The sequence below is a fragment of the Amblyraja radiata genome, chromosome 21, assembly GCF_010909765.2.
Source record: "Amblyraja radiata isolate CabotCenter1 chromosome 21, sAmbRad1.1.pri, whole genome shotgun sequence".
Lineage (NCBI taxonomy): Eukaryota > Metazoa > Chordata > Chondrichthyes > Rajiformes > Rajidae > Amblyraja > Amblyraja radiata.
The window spans coordinates 30,865,704-30,878,335 of NC_045976.1; the positions used below are offsets into that span (position 1 = coordinate 30,865,704).

The 12,632-nt window shown below is 36.4% G+C and overlaps 1 long non-coding RNA gene across 2 annotated transcripts in view; it reads left to right on the top strand.

Annotated features, from left to right (window-relative positions):
• Positions 1 to 10,555, top strand: part of LOC116985272 — a 58,865-nt gene extending 48,310 nt beyond the window's left edge. For both annotated transcript variants that reach the window (XR_004415232.1, XR_004415231.1), the window contains exon 5: positions 10,348 to 10,555. This is a non-coding gene — a long non-coding RNA (uncharacterized LOC116985272). The remainder of the gene's footprint in view (positions 1 to 10,347) is intronic.
• The last annotated feature ends 2,077 nt before the right edge of the window (positions 10,556 to 12,632 follow it).

The following is a 12,632-nucleotide window of genomic DNA, read 5'->3' on the forward strand; positions in this document are numbered from 1 at the left end:
CTTCAGGTTTCAGCAACACACACTCTGGCTGCACCTGGCACCTCCACAGGAAGTGACTCCCTTTATTTACAAGGCAAACTCACCGATCAAGAGTCATGGAACATGAATGGCTCACGGACTCTGACTCAAATAGATGGAACATTTATTTTTTATTTATTTATTAGAAGTAGACATATTATAAAATGTAGTTACATATTATAGTAAAAAAACTTTTCATATACATCAGTCATACATTATTAAAATTTTCCATTATCAATTACTTCTGCTTCTAGTGTTTTTATTTTTTATAGAAAGAGGGAAAAAGAGAGGGTAGAAAGTTACAAATAAAAAAGAAAGCAAAAAAAAAACACAACAGAAAAACAAGGGAGGTGGAATGGGTTACCTGTAATACATCAATGGAGATAGGTTCGTAGGTTATAAAGTATAGCTTTTCATCTATTCCTGATTTCAAGTTTCAGCTGGGTCCTCGCGCTGTGCCAATCTATCCCTTCAGATAGTTAATGAATGGAGCCCAAATTTTATGGAAAAGATCTTGTTTGTCCATTAAGACAAGTCTAATTCTTTCTAAGTATAGGGTCTCCGACATTTCCGTAATCCACATTTTAATTGTGGGGGTTGTAGGGCCTTTCCAAAATTTTAATATTAATTTTTTTCCGGTTATTATACTGTAGTTGAGGAAATTTCTTTGGTTTGTTGTGAGTGTTAAGCTTTGTTCTGATATTCCAAGTATTATTAATTTTGTGCCTGGGTCCAGTTTTGTATTAATAACTTCTGAAGTTATTTCAAAAATATCAGCCCAGAAATGTTTAAGTTTTATACAGTTTGCAAATGTATGTGTTAAATTAGCCTCTAAATGTAGACATTTATCACAAATAGGAGAGATTTGTGGGAAGATTCTATTTAGTTTTATTTTAGAGAAGTGTAGTCTATGTAAGACCTTGAATTGTATTAAAGTATGTCTGGCATTTAATGAACATTGATGTATTTGTTGTAAACTTTCGTCCCACATATCTTTCGTGATAGGATGACCTATTTCATTTTCCCATTTGTATCTATATGGTTCGGTCGGTGGTACCTCGTTGTTTAGTAGGGTGTTATAAATATAAGCTATTAGTTTTTCAGTATTAGGATGCTTGTTCAGACATTCATCAAGAATTTCTGATTCCCTATTCCTGTAGACTTGTGTATTAGATTTAACATAATCTCTAATTTGTAGATATCTGAAGAAATTATTTGAGTGCAGTCCATAATTCTGTTGTAACTCTTGAAATGAAAGAAAAGTACCTTTCCCATAAAGATGTCCTATATTTTTGATTCCATAATTTTTCCATTGTGTGAAACCTTTGTCCATAAAGGATGATTTGAACAAAGGATTATTTACAATGGGAAGGCAGAGTGGTATATTATTCAATTTTAAATCTTTTTTTATTTGTTTCCAAATTCATATTCTACTATGTATTATGGGGTTTTCTTTATAGGTTTTTTTGTACAGTTTTGTGGGGGCAAATATGATCGGTCCAATTTCAAAAGGTAGACAGTCTTCCTTTTCCATCATTAGCCAATCTGGTTGTTGATCCATTTCTTCCAGCCAGAAATTCATGTTTTTAATATGGACTGCCCTAAAATAAAATAAGAAATTTGGCAAAGCCAGACCTCCATTTATCTTTGATTTACATAAATGTTTTTTACTTATTCTATGATTCTTATAATCCCAGACAAAACTTGTAACAATGGAATCGACTTTTTTGAAAAAAGTTTTTGGGATATATATCGGAATTAGTTGAAGTAGGTACAGCAGTTGCGGTAAAAAAATCATTTTTATAGCATTAATTCTCCCAAGCATAGAAATGGGGAGTGTTTTCCAGTATTGAATATTCTTATTTAGTTTATTCAGCAAGGGTGGGAAATTTAGTTTAAATAAAGAGGTATATGTCTTAGTTACATAGATTCCTAAGTATTTAAATTTATCTTTAACTATTTTAAAAGGGGATTGTTGTATTGTATGTAAATTGAATTTTGTTATTGGCATGATTTCGCTTTTATTCCAATTGATTCTATATCCCGAAAACTGACCAAATTGAGTTATTAGATTTAATAGGTTTGGAATACTAGTTTCTAATTTTGTAATATATATTAGTATATCATCTGCATATAAGGAGATTTTATTCCTTGTGTCTCTAGTATTGTATCCAAATATTCCTGGATGGTTTCTAACGCTTTCTGCTAGGGGTTCGATTGCAAGAGCAAATAATAGTGGGGATAGTGAGCATCCTTGTCTACAGCCTCTAGAGAGATTAAATTTAGTTGATAACGTTTTGTTTGTTAATATTCTAGCTGTTGGATTAGAATATAACAATTTAACCCATGTACAGTACTTCTCTCCTAGTTGAAATTTTTCCATCACCGAAAATAAATATGGCCATTCTACCTGGTCAAATGCTTTTTCAGCATCTAACGAGATAATTGCTAGCTCTGCGTTAGGGATTCTATTGGAGTATATAATATTAAATAATCTTCTCAGATTATAAAATGAATACCGTTTGGGGATAAACCCTGTTTGGTCGGGATGTATTAATTTGCTGATCACTAAGCTCAATCTATTAGATAGAATCTTAGTTAATATTTTCTGATCAGTATTTAAGAGGGCTATAGCTCTGTATGAACCTGGGTCTTCAAGATCCTTGTCCGTTTTTGGTATAAGTATGATTGTAGATTCATTTAGAGTTTCTGGGAGTTTCTGTTGAGTATATGCGTATTTGTACATTGTCTGTAGGCGTGGGGAAAGCAAATCATAATTTTTTTTATAAAATTCCGAATTTAGACCATCGGGTCCTGCCGACTTTCCGTTTTTTAAGGACTTTATTGATTCTTCAATGTCTTTTATCGTAATTTCAGCCCCTAGCAATTCTCTCTCTTTCTGATCTAGACCCGCAAACTTACAATTTTGTAAAAATGTTTCCATTCCCGTTGATTGTTCTGTTATTTTAGATGAATACAATTTTTGGTAGTATTGTAGAAATCTATCATTAATATCTTTAGGCAGTGTTAATGTTTCTCCCTTGTCTGTTCTAATTTTGTATATTGTTTTTTCCCCATCCAATTTGCGAAGTTGACGCGCTAATAGTTTTTGTGGTTTGTCACCAAATTCAAAATGTAATTGTTTTGTATGTTGGTAAAGTTTTATAACTTGGTCTGAATAAATCTTGTTTAATTTATATTTCAATACTGCAATTTTATTGTGTTTTATCGTGGATGGTGCTGCTGCATTTTCTGTGTCTAATTGCTTTATTTCCATTTCCAGTTTCTGTTGTTTGGCCCTATTCTCTTTATTAAAAAATGATTGGGAAGAAATTAATGCTCCTCGTACAAATGCTTTAAATGTTTCCCAAAGAAGGGAGGCAGAGATTTCAGGGCTATCGTTAGCCTCAAAAAACATTTTAATCTGTTTTACTAGGTATTCATTACATGACTTATCTTTTAAGATTTGGGGATTAAATCTCCATTGTGACTGTGTCTCTGCCATTCCGTTTACTTTGATCATAAATGTTAATGGAGCGTGGTCTGAGATTATGATGTTATGATATTGTGAGTTATAGGTAAATGGGATAAGTTTTGAATCTACTAAAAAATAGTCTATCCTTGAGTAAGTTTTATGTACTGGTGAGTAAAATGAATATTCTCGGCCCGATGGATTTTCAATTCTCCAAACGTCCTTAATATTAGTAGTATTAATGTATGAATTTAAAAATTCACTTGATCGAGATTTTAGTTTTCTTTGAGTTGATGATCTATCCAAACAAGCATCCAAAGTGCAATTTAAATCTCCACCGATTATTAAGTTTTGTTCTGTACCTTCCGGGATATTGTTAAGAATTCTCTTAAAAAACAGAGGGCTATCAAAATTTGGTCCATACACATTGAGGAGAGTCACCTTTTTAAAGTATAACTCCCCTATTATTACCATATATCTGCCTTCAATGTCTTCTATCATTGATTTATGTTTAAAGGGTATACCTTTACGAATTAATATTGCAACACCTCTTGATTTATGTGAGAATGAAGAGTGGTACGCTTTAGCAATCCATTTTGCTTTCAATCTGTGTTGTGCTTCCTTTTTAAGATGTGTCTCCTGGAGAAATATTATATCTGTTTTCAATGACTTTGAAATCAATAATTTCAAGTTGTTACAGCTCCAAGAGCTGAATAAATAAAACACATCTCAGTCGTTATCAGGCTAAAGAGCTCTTAATTACGTTACCTGTTCATATTTCCTTCTCATCATGCAGTAATTTTGCAATATGTCCATCCCGAGTACTTTATCTAAAGGCCAAACTGCATAGCCATGAAGTTATCTTCACCTATGGTCCTACCAGATGTCAAACTCACGACCGTTTTCACAGTGATTGCCTCCATTCATCCTCCATGGCAGCTAAACACATGTCCTGTTACCCTATCAGGCTTTTTGACCAAGTTGAGGAGATCTAGTTGTTCACCCCCTTTTTAAATGACAACATCGGGATTAACATTGTGCATTGAAAGCCTTTCAGAGTCCTTAAACAAAGACTCAACTTGTTCTTCTGCATTCTTCAGTTGTAGTCATGCGAGTCACGGCACCAACTCTGTTAAAAAAACCTTTAAAACACACCACCAAGATCGGGCAGGCAATGAAGACTTTAATTAGGAACGCCAATTACATCGGCCATTGGAAACAACCAAACAAGGTTGTTCACCAAACAAAGATTCATGTGATCCTTATATGCAGAACTCGTAACAGATTTCACAATTTCAGCATCCATTTGTTGTCATATTACTCTGACAACTACTGAAAATTATACACCACAAACAGACACAGAACAACAAACACTGCTCAATCCAACCTAATTTTACTTACGTTATTTTTACGATTGCCATTTGTTCCTCCACAAACGCTACAGATATTGGAATGTGCAGTGGTGTAATATCCCCAGATTTAGACATGACATCGGTTGCAGAAGTTCCAGCTCCAGAGATTCCAGACTCTGCTCCCATTGTGTGAGGTCCCTGGAATGGGGAGGGCTGGATTTATCTCTGACTGCACAGGGTTGTTGTCCAGCCCACACAGGGAGTTCCAGCCCAGGGTGAACCCAGACACTTTAGTCTGGGACAGTCCAAACCCCCGTGAATATTGGGGGCTTCAGGTTTCAGCAACACACACTCTGGCTGCACCTGGCACCTCCACAGGAAGTGACTCCCTTTATTTACAAGGCAAACTCACCGATCAAGAGTCATGGAACATGAATGGCTCACGGACTCTGACTCAAATAGATGGAACATTTATTTTTTATTTATTTATTAGAAGTAGACATATTATAAAATGTAGTTACATATTATAGTAAAAAAACTTTTCATATACATCAGTCATACATTATTAAAATTTTCCATTATCAATTACTTCTGCTTCTAGTGTTTTTATTTTTTATAGAAAGAGGGAAAAAGAGAGGGTAGAAAGTTACAAATAAAAAAGAAAGCAAAAAAAAACACAACAGAAAAACAAGGGAGGTGGAATGGGTTACCTGTAATACATCAATGGAGATAGGTTCGTAGGTTATAAAGTATAGCTTTTCATCTATTCCTGAGTTCAAGTTTCAGCTGGGTCCTCGCGCTGTGCCAATCTATCCCTTCAGATAGTTAATGAATGGAGCCCAAATTTTATGGAAAAGATCTTGTTTGTCCATTAAGACAAGTCTAATTCTTTCTAAGTATAGGGTCTCCGACATTTCCGTAATCCACATTTTAATTGTGGGGGTTGTAGGGCCTTTCCAAAATTTTAATATTAATTTTTTTCCGGTTATTATACTGTAGTTGAGGAAATTTCTTTGGTTTGTTGTGAGTGTTAAGCTTTGTTCTGATATTCCAAGTATTATTAATTTTGTGTCTGGGTCCAGTTTTGTATTAATAACTTCTGAAGTTATTTCAAAAATATCAGCCCAGAAATGTTTAAGTTTTATACAGTTTGCAAATGTATGTGTTAAATTAGCCTCTAAATTTAGACATTTATCACAAATAGGAGAGATTTGTGGGAAGATTCTATTTAGTTTTATTTTAGAGAAGTGTAGTCTATGTAAGACCTTGAATTGTATTAAAGTATGTCTGGCATTTAATGAACATTGATGTATTTGTTGTAAACTTTCGTCCCACATATCTTTCGTGATAGGATGACCTATTTCATTTTCCCATTTGTATCTATATGGTTCGGTCGGTGGTACCTCGTTGTTTAGTAGGGTGTTATAAATATAAGCTATTAGTTTTTCAGTATTAGGATGCTTGTTCAGACATTCATCAAGAATTTCTGATTCCCTATTCCTGTAGACTTGTGTATTAGATTTAACATAATCTCTAATTTGTAGATATCTGAAGAAATTATTTGAGTGCAGTCCATAATTCTGTTGTAACTCTTGAAATGAAAGAAAAGTACCTTTCCCATAAAGATGTCCTATATTTTTGATTCCATAATTTTTCCATTGTGTGAAACCTTTGTCCATAAAGGATGATTTGAACAAAGGATTATTTACAATGGGAAGGCAGAGTGGTATATTATTCAATTTTAAATCTTTTTTTATTTGTTTCCAAATTCATATTCTACTATGTATTATGGGGTTTTCTTTATAGGTTTTTTTGTACAGTTTTGTGGGGGCAAATATGATCGGTCCAATTTCAAAAGGTAGACAGTCTTCCTTTTCCATCATTAGCCAATCTGGTTGTTGATCCATTTCTTCCAGCCAGAAATTCATGTTTTTAATATGGACTGCCCTAAAATAAAATAAGAAATTTGGCAAAGCCAGACCTCCATTTATCTTTGATTTACATAAATGTTTTTTACTTATTCTATGATTCTTATAATCCCAGACAAAACTTGTAACAATGGAATCGACTTTTTTGAAAAAAGTTTTTGGGATATATATCGGAATTAGTTGAAGTAGGTACAGCAGTTGCGGTAAAAAAATCATTTTTATAGCATTAATTCTCCCAAGCATAGAAATGGGGAGTGTTTTCCAGTATTGAATATTCTTATTTAGTTTATTCAGCAAGGGTGGGAAATTTAGTTTAAATAAAGAGGTATATGTCTTAGTTACATAGATTCCTAAGTATTTAAATTTATCTTTAACTATTTTAAAAGGGGATTGTTGTATTGTATGTAAATTGAATTTTGTTATTGGCATGATTTCGCATTTATTCCAATTGATTCTATATCCCGAAAACTGACCAAATTGAGTTATTAGATTTAATAGGTTTGGAATACTAGTTTCTAATTTTGTAATATATATTAGTATATCATCTGCATATAAGGAGATTTTATTCCTTGTGTCTCTAGTATTGTATCCAAATATTCCTGGATGGTTTCTAACGCTTTCTGCTAGGGGTTCGATTGCAAGAGCAAATAATAGTGGGGATAGTGAGCATCCTTGTCTACAGCCTCTAGAGAGATTAAATTTAGTTGATAACGTTTTGTTTGTTAATATTCTAGCTGTTGGATTAGAATATAACAATTTAACCCATGTACAGTACTTCTCTCCTAGTTGAAATTTTTCCATCACCGAAAATAAATATGGCCATTCTACCTGGTCAAATGCTTTTTCAGCATCTAACGAGATAATTGCTAGCTCTGCGTTAGGGATTCTATTGGAGTATATAATATTAAATAATCTTCTCAGATTATAAAATGAATACCGTTTGGGGATAAACCCTGTTTGGTCGGGATGTATTAATTTGCTGATCACTAAGCTCAATCTATTAGATAGAATCTTAGTTAATATTTTCTGATCAGTATTTAAGAGGGCTATAGCTCTGTATGAACCTGGGTCTTCAAGATCCTTGTCCGTTTTTGGTATAAGTATGATTGTAGATTCATTTAGAGTTTCTGGGAGTTTCTGTTGAGTATATGCGTATTTGTACATTGTCTGTAGGCGTGGGGAAAGCAAATCATAATTTTTTTTATAAAATTCCGAATTTAGACCATCGGGTCCTGCCGACTTTCCGTTTTTTAAGGACTTTATTGATTCTTCAATGTCTTTTATCGTAATTTCAGCCCCTAGCAATTCTCTCTCTTTCTGATCTAGACCCGCAAACTTACAATTTTGTAAAAATGTTTCCATTCCCGTTGATTGTTCTGTTATTTTAGACGAATACAATTTTTGGTAGTATTGTAGAAATCTATCATTAATATCTTTAGGCAGTGTTAATGTTTCTCCCTTGTCTGTTCTAATTTTGTATATTGTTTTTTCCCCATCCAATTTGCGAAGTTGACGCGCTAATAGTTTTTGTGGTTTGTCACCAAATTCAAAATGTAATTGTTTTGTATGTTGGTAAAGTTTTATAACTTGGTCTGAATAAATCTTGTTTAATTTATATTTCAATACTGCAATTTTATTGTGTTTTATCGTGGATGGTGCTGCTGCAATTCTGTGTCTAATTGCTTTATTTCCATTTCCAGTTTCTGTTGTTTGGCCCTATTCTCTTTATTAAAAAATGATTGGGAAGAAATTAATGCTCCTCGTACAAATGCTTTAAATGTTTCCCAAAGAAGGGAGGCAGAGATTTCAGGGCTATCGTTAGCCTCAAAAAACATTTTAATCTGTTTTACTAGGTATTCATTACATGACTTATCTTTTAAGATTTGGGGATTAAATCTCCATTGTGACTGTGTCTCTGCCATTCCGTTTACTTTGATCATAAATGTTAATGGAGTGTGGTCTGAGATTATGATGTTATGATATTGTGAGTTATAGGTAAATGGGATAAGTTTTGAATATACTAAAAAATAGTCTATCCTTGAGTAAGTTTTATGTACTGGTGAGTAAAATGAATATTCTCGGCCCGATGGATTTTCAATTCTCCAAACGTCCTTAATATTAGTAGTATTAATGTATGAATTTAAAAATTCACTTGATCGAGATTTTAGTTTTCTTTGAGTTGATGATCTATCCAAACAAGCATCCAAAGTGCAATTTAAATCTCCACCGATTATTAAGTTTTGTTCTGTACCTTCCGGGATATTGTTAAGAATTCTCTTAAAAAACAGAGGGCTATCAAAATTTGGTCCATACACATTGAGGAGAGTCACCTTTTTAAAGTATAACTCCCCTATTATTACCATATATCTGCCTTCAATGTCTTCTATCGTTGATTTATGTTTAAAGGGTATACCTTTACGAATTAATATTGCAACACCTCTTGATTTATGTGAGAATGAAGAGTGGTACGCTTTAGCAATCCATTTTGCTTTCAATCTGTGTTGTGCTTCCTTTTTAAGATGTGTCTCCTGGAGAAATATTATATCTGTTTTCAATGATTTTAAATGAGCTAACACTTTGCCTCTCTTGATAGGTTCATTAATTCCCTTAACATTCCAACTACAGAATTTAATTCCCTCACCCCCAATTTTTATATTCATGTCTTGCATCTTGTGATTAAGTGGTAGAGCAGATGATTCAGCACACTCAACCCTACCTTATACTTGAACTTCAGGTAGATGAATTTTAGGTCACATTTAGACCAGATAGAAAACAGAAAATATTGGAAACACTCAGCAGGTCAGGCAGAGTCTGTGGAGAGAGAATCAGATATATCATTTCCCTCCATGACCTTCCTATTTCCTCACCACAAATGCTGCCTGACCTATTGGATATTTCCAGCGTTTATTTCACATTTCCAGCATATACAACATTTTGTTTATGGGCTCTATTTGTGCTTCTAGGAGAGGGAGTTTGGAATGATTTGTCCTGTGAGTTAAAATTCTGATTCCAAACCCCGGGGGCAGCACAAAGGTACAGATAGTAGAGGTGCTGCCTTACAGCACGAGAGACCTGGGTTTGATCCTGTTTACTGATGTTCTCTAGACGGAATTTGTACATTCCCCTTCTCTGACCACGTGGGTTTTCTCTGGGTGCTCCGGTTTCCACCCACATTCCAACGACGCCTAGGTTTACAGGTTAATTGGCTTCTGCAAATTATCCGTATTGTGCACAGGGGTGATTAGAACTTGGAGAACTAGTGTATGGATGACCGATGGTCGGGATGGACATGGTGGGCTGAAAGGCCTGTTTCCACGTTAAATCTCTAAAACATAAAGATAAATCATTTGAACTGAATGATAAGCAGAAAATGCTAGAAGCATTCAGCAGGTCAGACAGCATCTGTGATGGGAAGAACAGGAATAATTCATTTCTCAATCACTTCCCTGTTTCCTCTCCACAAATGGTAACTGGCCTATAGGTTATTTCAAGCATTTATTTCAGTTTTCCAGCATCTGCTTAATTTTACTTGTGGACTATCAGGTAAATGCTTTACTATTTTTCTGTTTCTAGGCAGGGGATTTTGGAGTGGTCGATCATGTCTTGAAACGGCAGCTTTTATTTGTTCCTATAAGTGAACCAGCGATTAGAAGACTCCAGAATCATCCACTCATCCTTTCCAGCAGTGGATCCAGTGCTTTGATTTCTTTGTAGCCGCTCTCACTGTCTGTGGTGACTGTACTCACTGAGCTTCTCAGCCAATAATAAAGAGAACTGCAACATGAGCTGTGTGTTTGGTGCTGTGTGAGGGAGGGGGAGAGAGATGGTGGGAGTAACTCAACATTACACCACTCTCACCCACTTGGTATTTTCACTCCTCTCACTCTTACTTTCTATTATGTGACTGAGCTGGGATTCAGTCCTTTAAGTCAGTCAGTAACCACATGAGGCTGTGGGCCACACACTTATTCCAGGAGCTGACCAAAGTACGGGCATGATGCATTCGAGACTCCGCACAGCCCAGTTTTACCTTCTCCCCAAAATCCATAAACACAATGCCCTTGAAGACCCATTGTTTCTGTCTGCTCCTGTCTCACTGAAATGATTTCCACATACCTCAACTCCATCCTATCCCCCCTGGTCCAATCTCTCCTGACCTATGTCCAAGATGCCTAACATGCCCTTCGTCTCTTTAATGATTTCCGCTTTCCAAGCCCCCACTCCCTCATCTTTACTCTAGACATTCAGTCACTACACAATCCCCCACCAGGAAGGCCTTATAGTCTTCTGCTTCTTCCTCATCTGCAAAACCTGCCAATCCCCTCGACTAACACTCCCCTCTGCCTGGTGGAGCTGGTCCTCATCCTCAACAACTTCTCCTTCGACATTTCCCAGTTCCTCCAAATCCAAGGCATAGCTATGGTCCAGCTATGTCTGCCTCTTTGTAGGGTATGCCGAACAATCACAGTCCCTGGCGTACACTGGCCCCATCCCAGAACTCCACCTCCACTACAGTGATGACTGCATCGGTGATACCTCCTGCACCCATGCAGAACCCATCAACTTCATTAACTTCCCCACTAATGACAATCCTGCACTCAAATCCACTTGGACCATCTCCCACACCTCCCTCCTGTTTCTTGATCTCACTGTCTCAATCACAGGAGATAGACTATTGACTGACATCTATTAGAAACCCACTGACTCCCACAACTATCTCGACTACACTTCTTCCCACCCTGCTTCCTGCAAAGACTCTATCACCTACTCCTAACTCCTCCATCTGCGCCCAAGATGTGTTCCATACTAGGACATCCGAGATGTCCTCATTCTTTGTTGAATGGGGGTTCCTCTCTCCCATCATAGATGTGCCCCTCACTCATGTCTTCGCTCTTGCTCCCCCTCCCTCCAGTCGCAAGAGGTACAGTTCCCCTAGTCCATATCGATTACCCCATCAGCCGTCACACACAACACATAATCCTCTGACATTTTTGCCACCTCCAACGGGATTCCACCACCTGTCACATCTTCCCATCTCCACCCTTTGTCAGAGTGAGGTTAACCACAAATTGGAGGAACAGCATCTCATATTTCGTTTGGGAAGCTTACATCGCAATGGTATGAATATTGACCTCTAACTTCGTAACCCCTACATTCCCTCTCTCTCCATCCCCCTGCACCCAAGTCGCATCAGCTTCTCATTCCCACTTAGCAAGAAGCTAACAATGGCCTGATTCCTTTATCATCATTACTTTTTTGCATATCTTTCATTCATTTGTTCTATATCTCTCTGCATCGTCTATAACTCTCGTTTCCCTTTCCCCTGACTGTCAGTCCGAAGAAAGGTCTCGACCCAAAACGTAACCTATTCCTTCTCCCAGAGATGCTGCCTGAGCCGCGGAGTTATTCCAGAACTTTGTGTCTATCTTTAGAACAAATCGAGGACAGGTGAGAGTCGCTGTTACCTGCAGCACACGACTGAACAAATCCAAATGGGTAGCCTGACTGTTGGCAGCTGTGTTCTCCATTGCCTCTCTCTCAGTGTTAGCAGCATCAGTGGTGCTGAGATTTGTCCTGAGAGAGAGGCAATGCAAGCTTTATTTATTAAGGTGAAAAAAGTCAATGAAACTTGATCAGCAGCAGGAATGAAAATGGAAACGGGTCACGTGGCAACGGTGGAGAGAGAAATTATACATTGCAACTCATTGACTTGAAAAACATTTTTTTTTTCTCCGTGTCACACCACTGAAGAATTACAGTTGTGAGTTGTCCCAGTTCAAGTTTCCAGTATTTCCTTTTCTTTCAGCAGCAGGGACCTGGACAGTTATCCCTTGCTCAAATTTACAGGCAACGTCCTTGGAG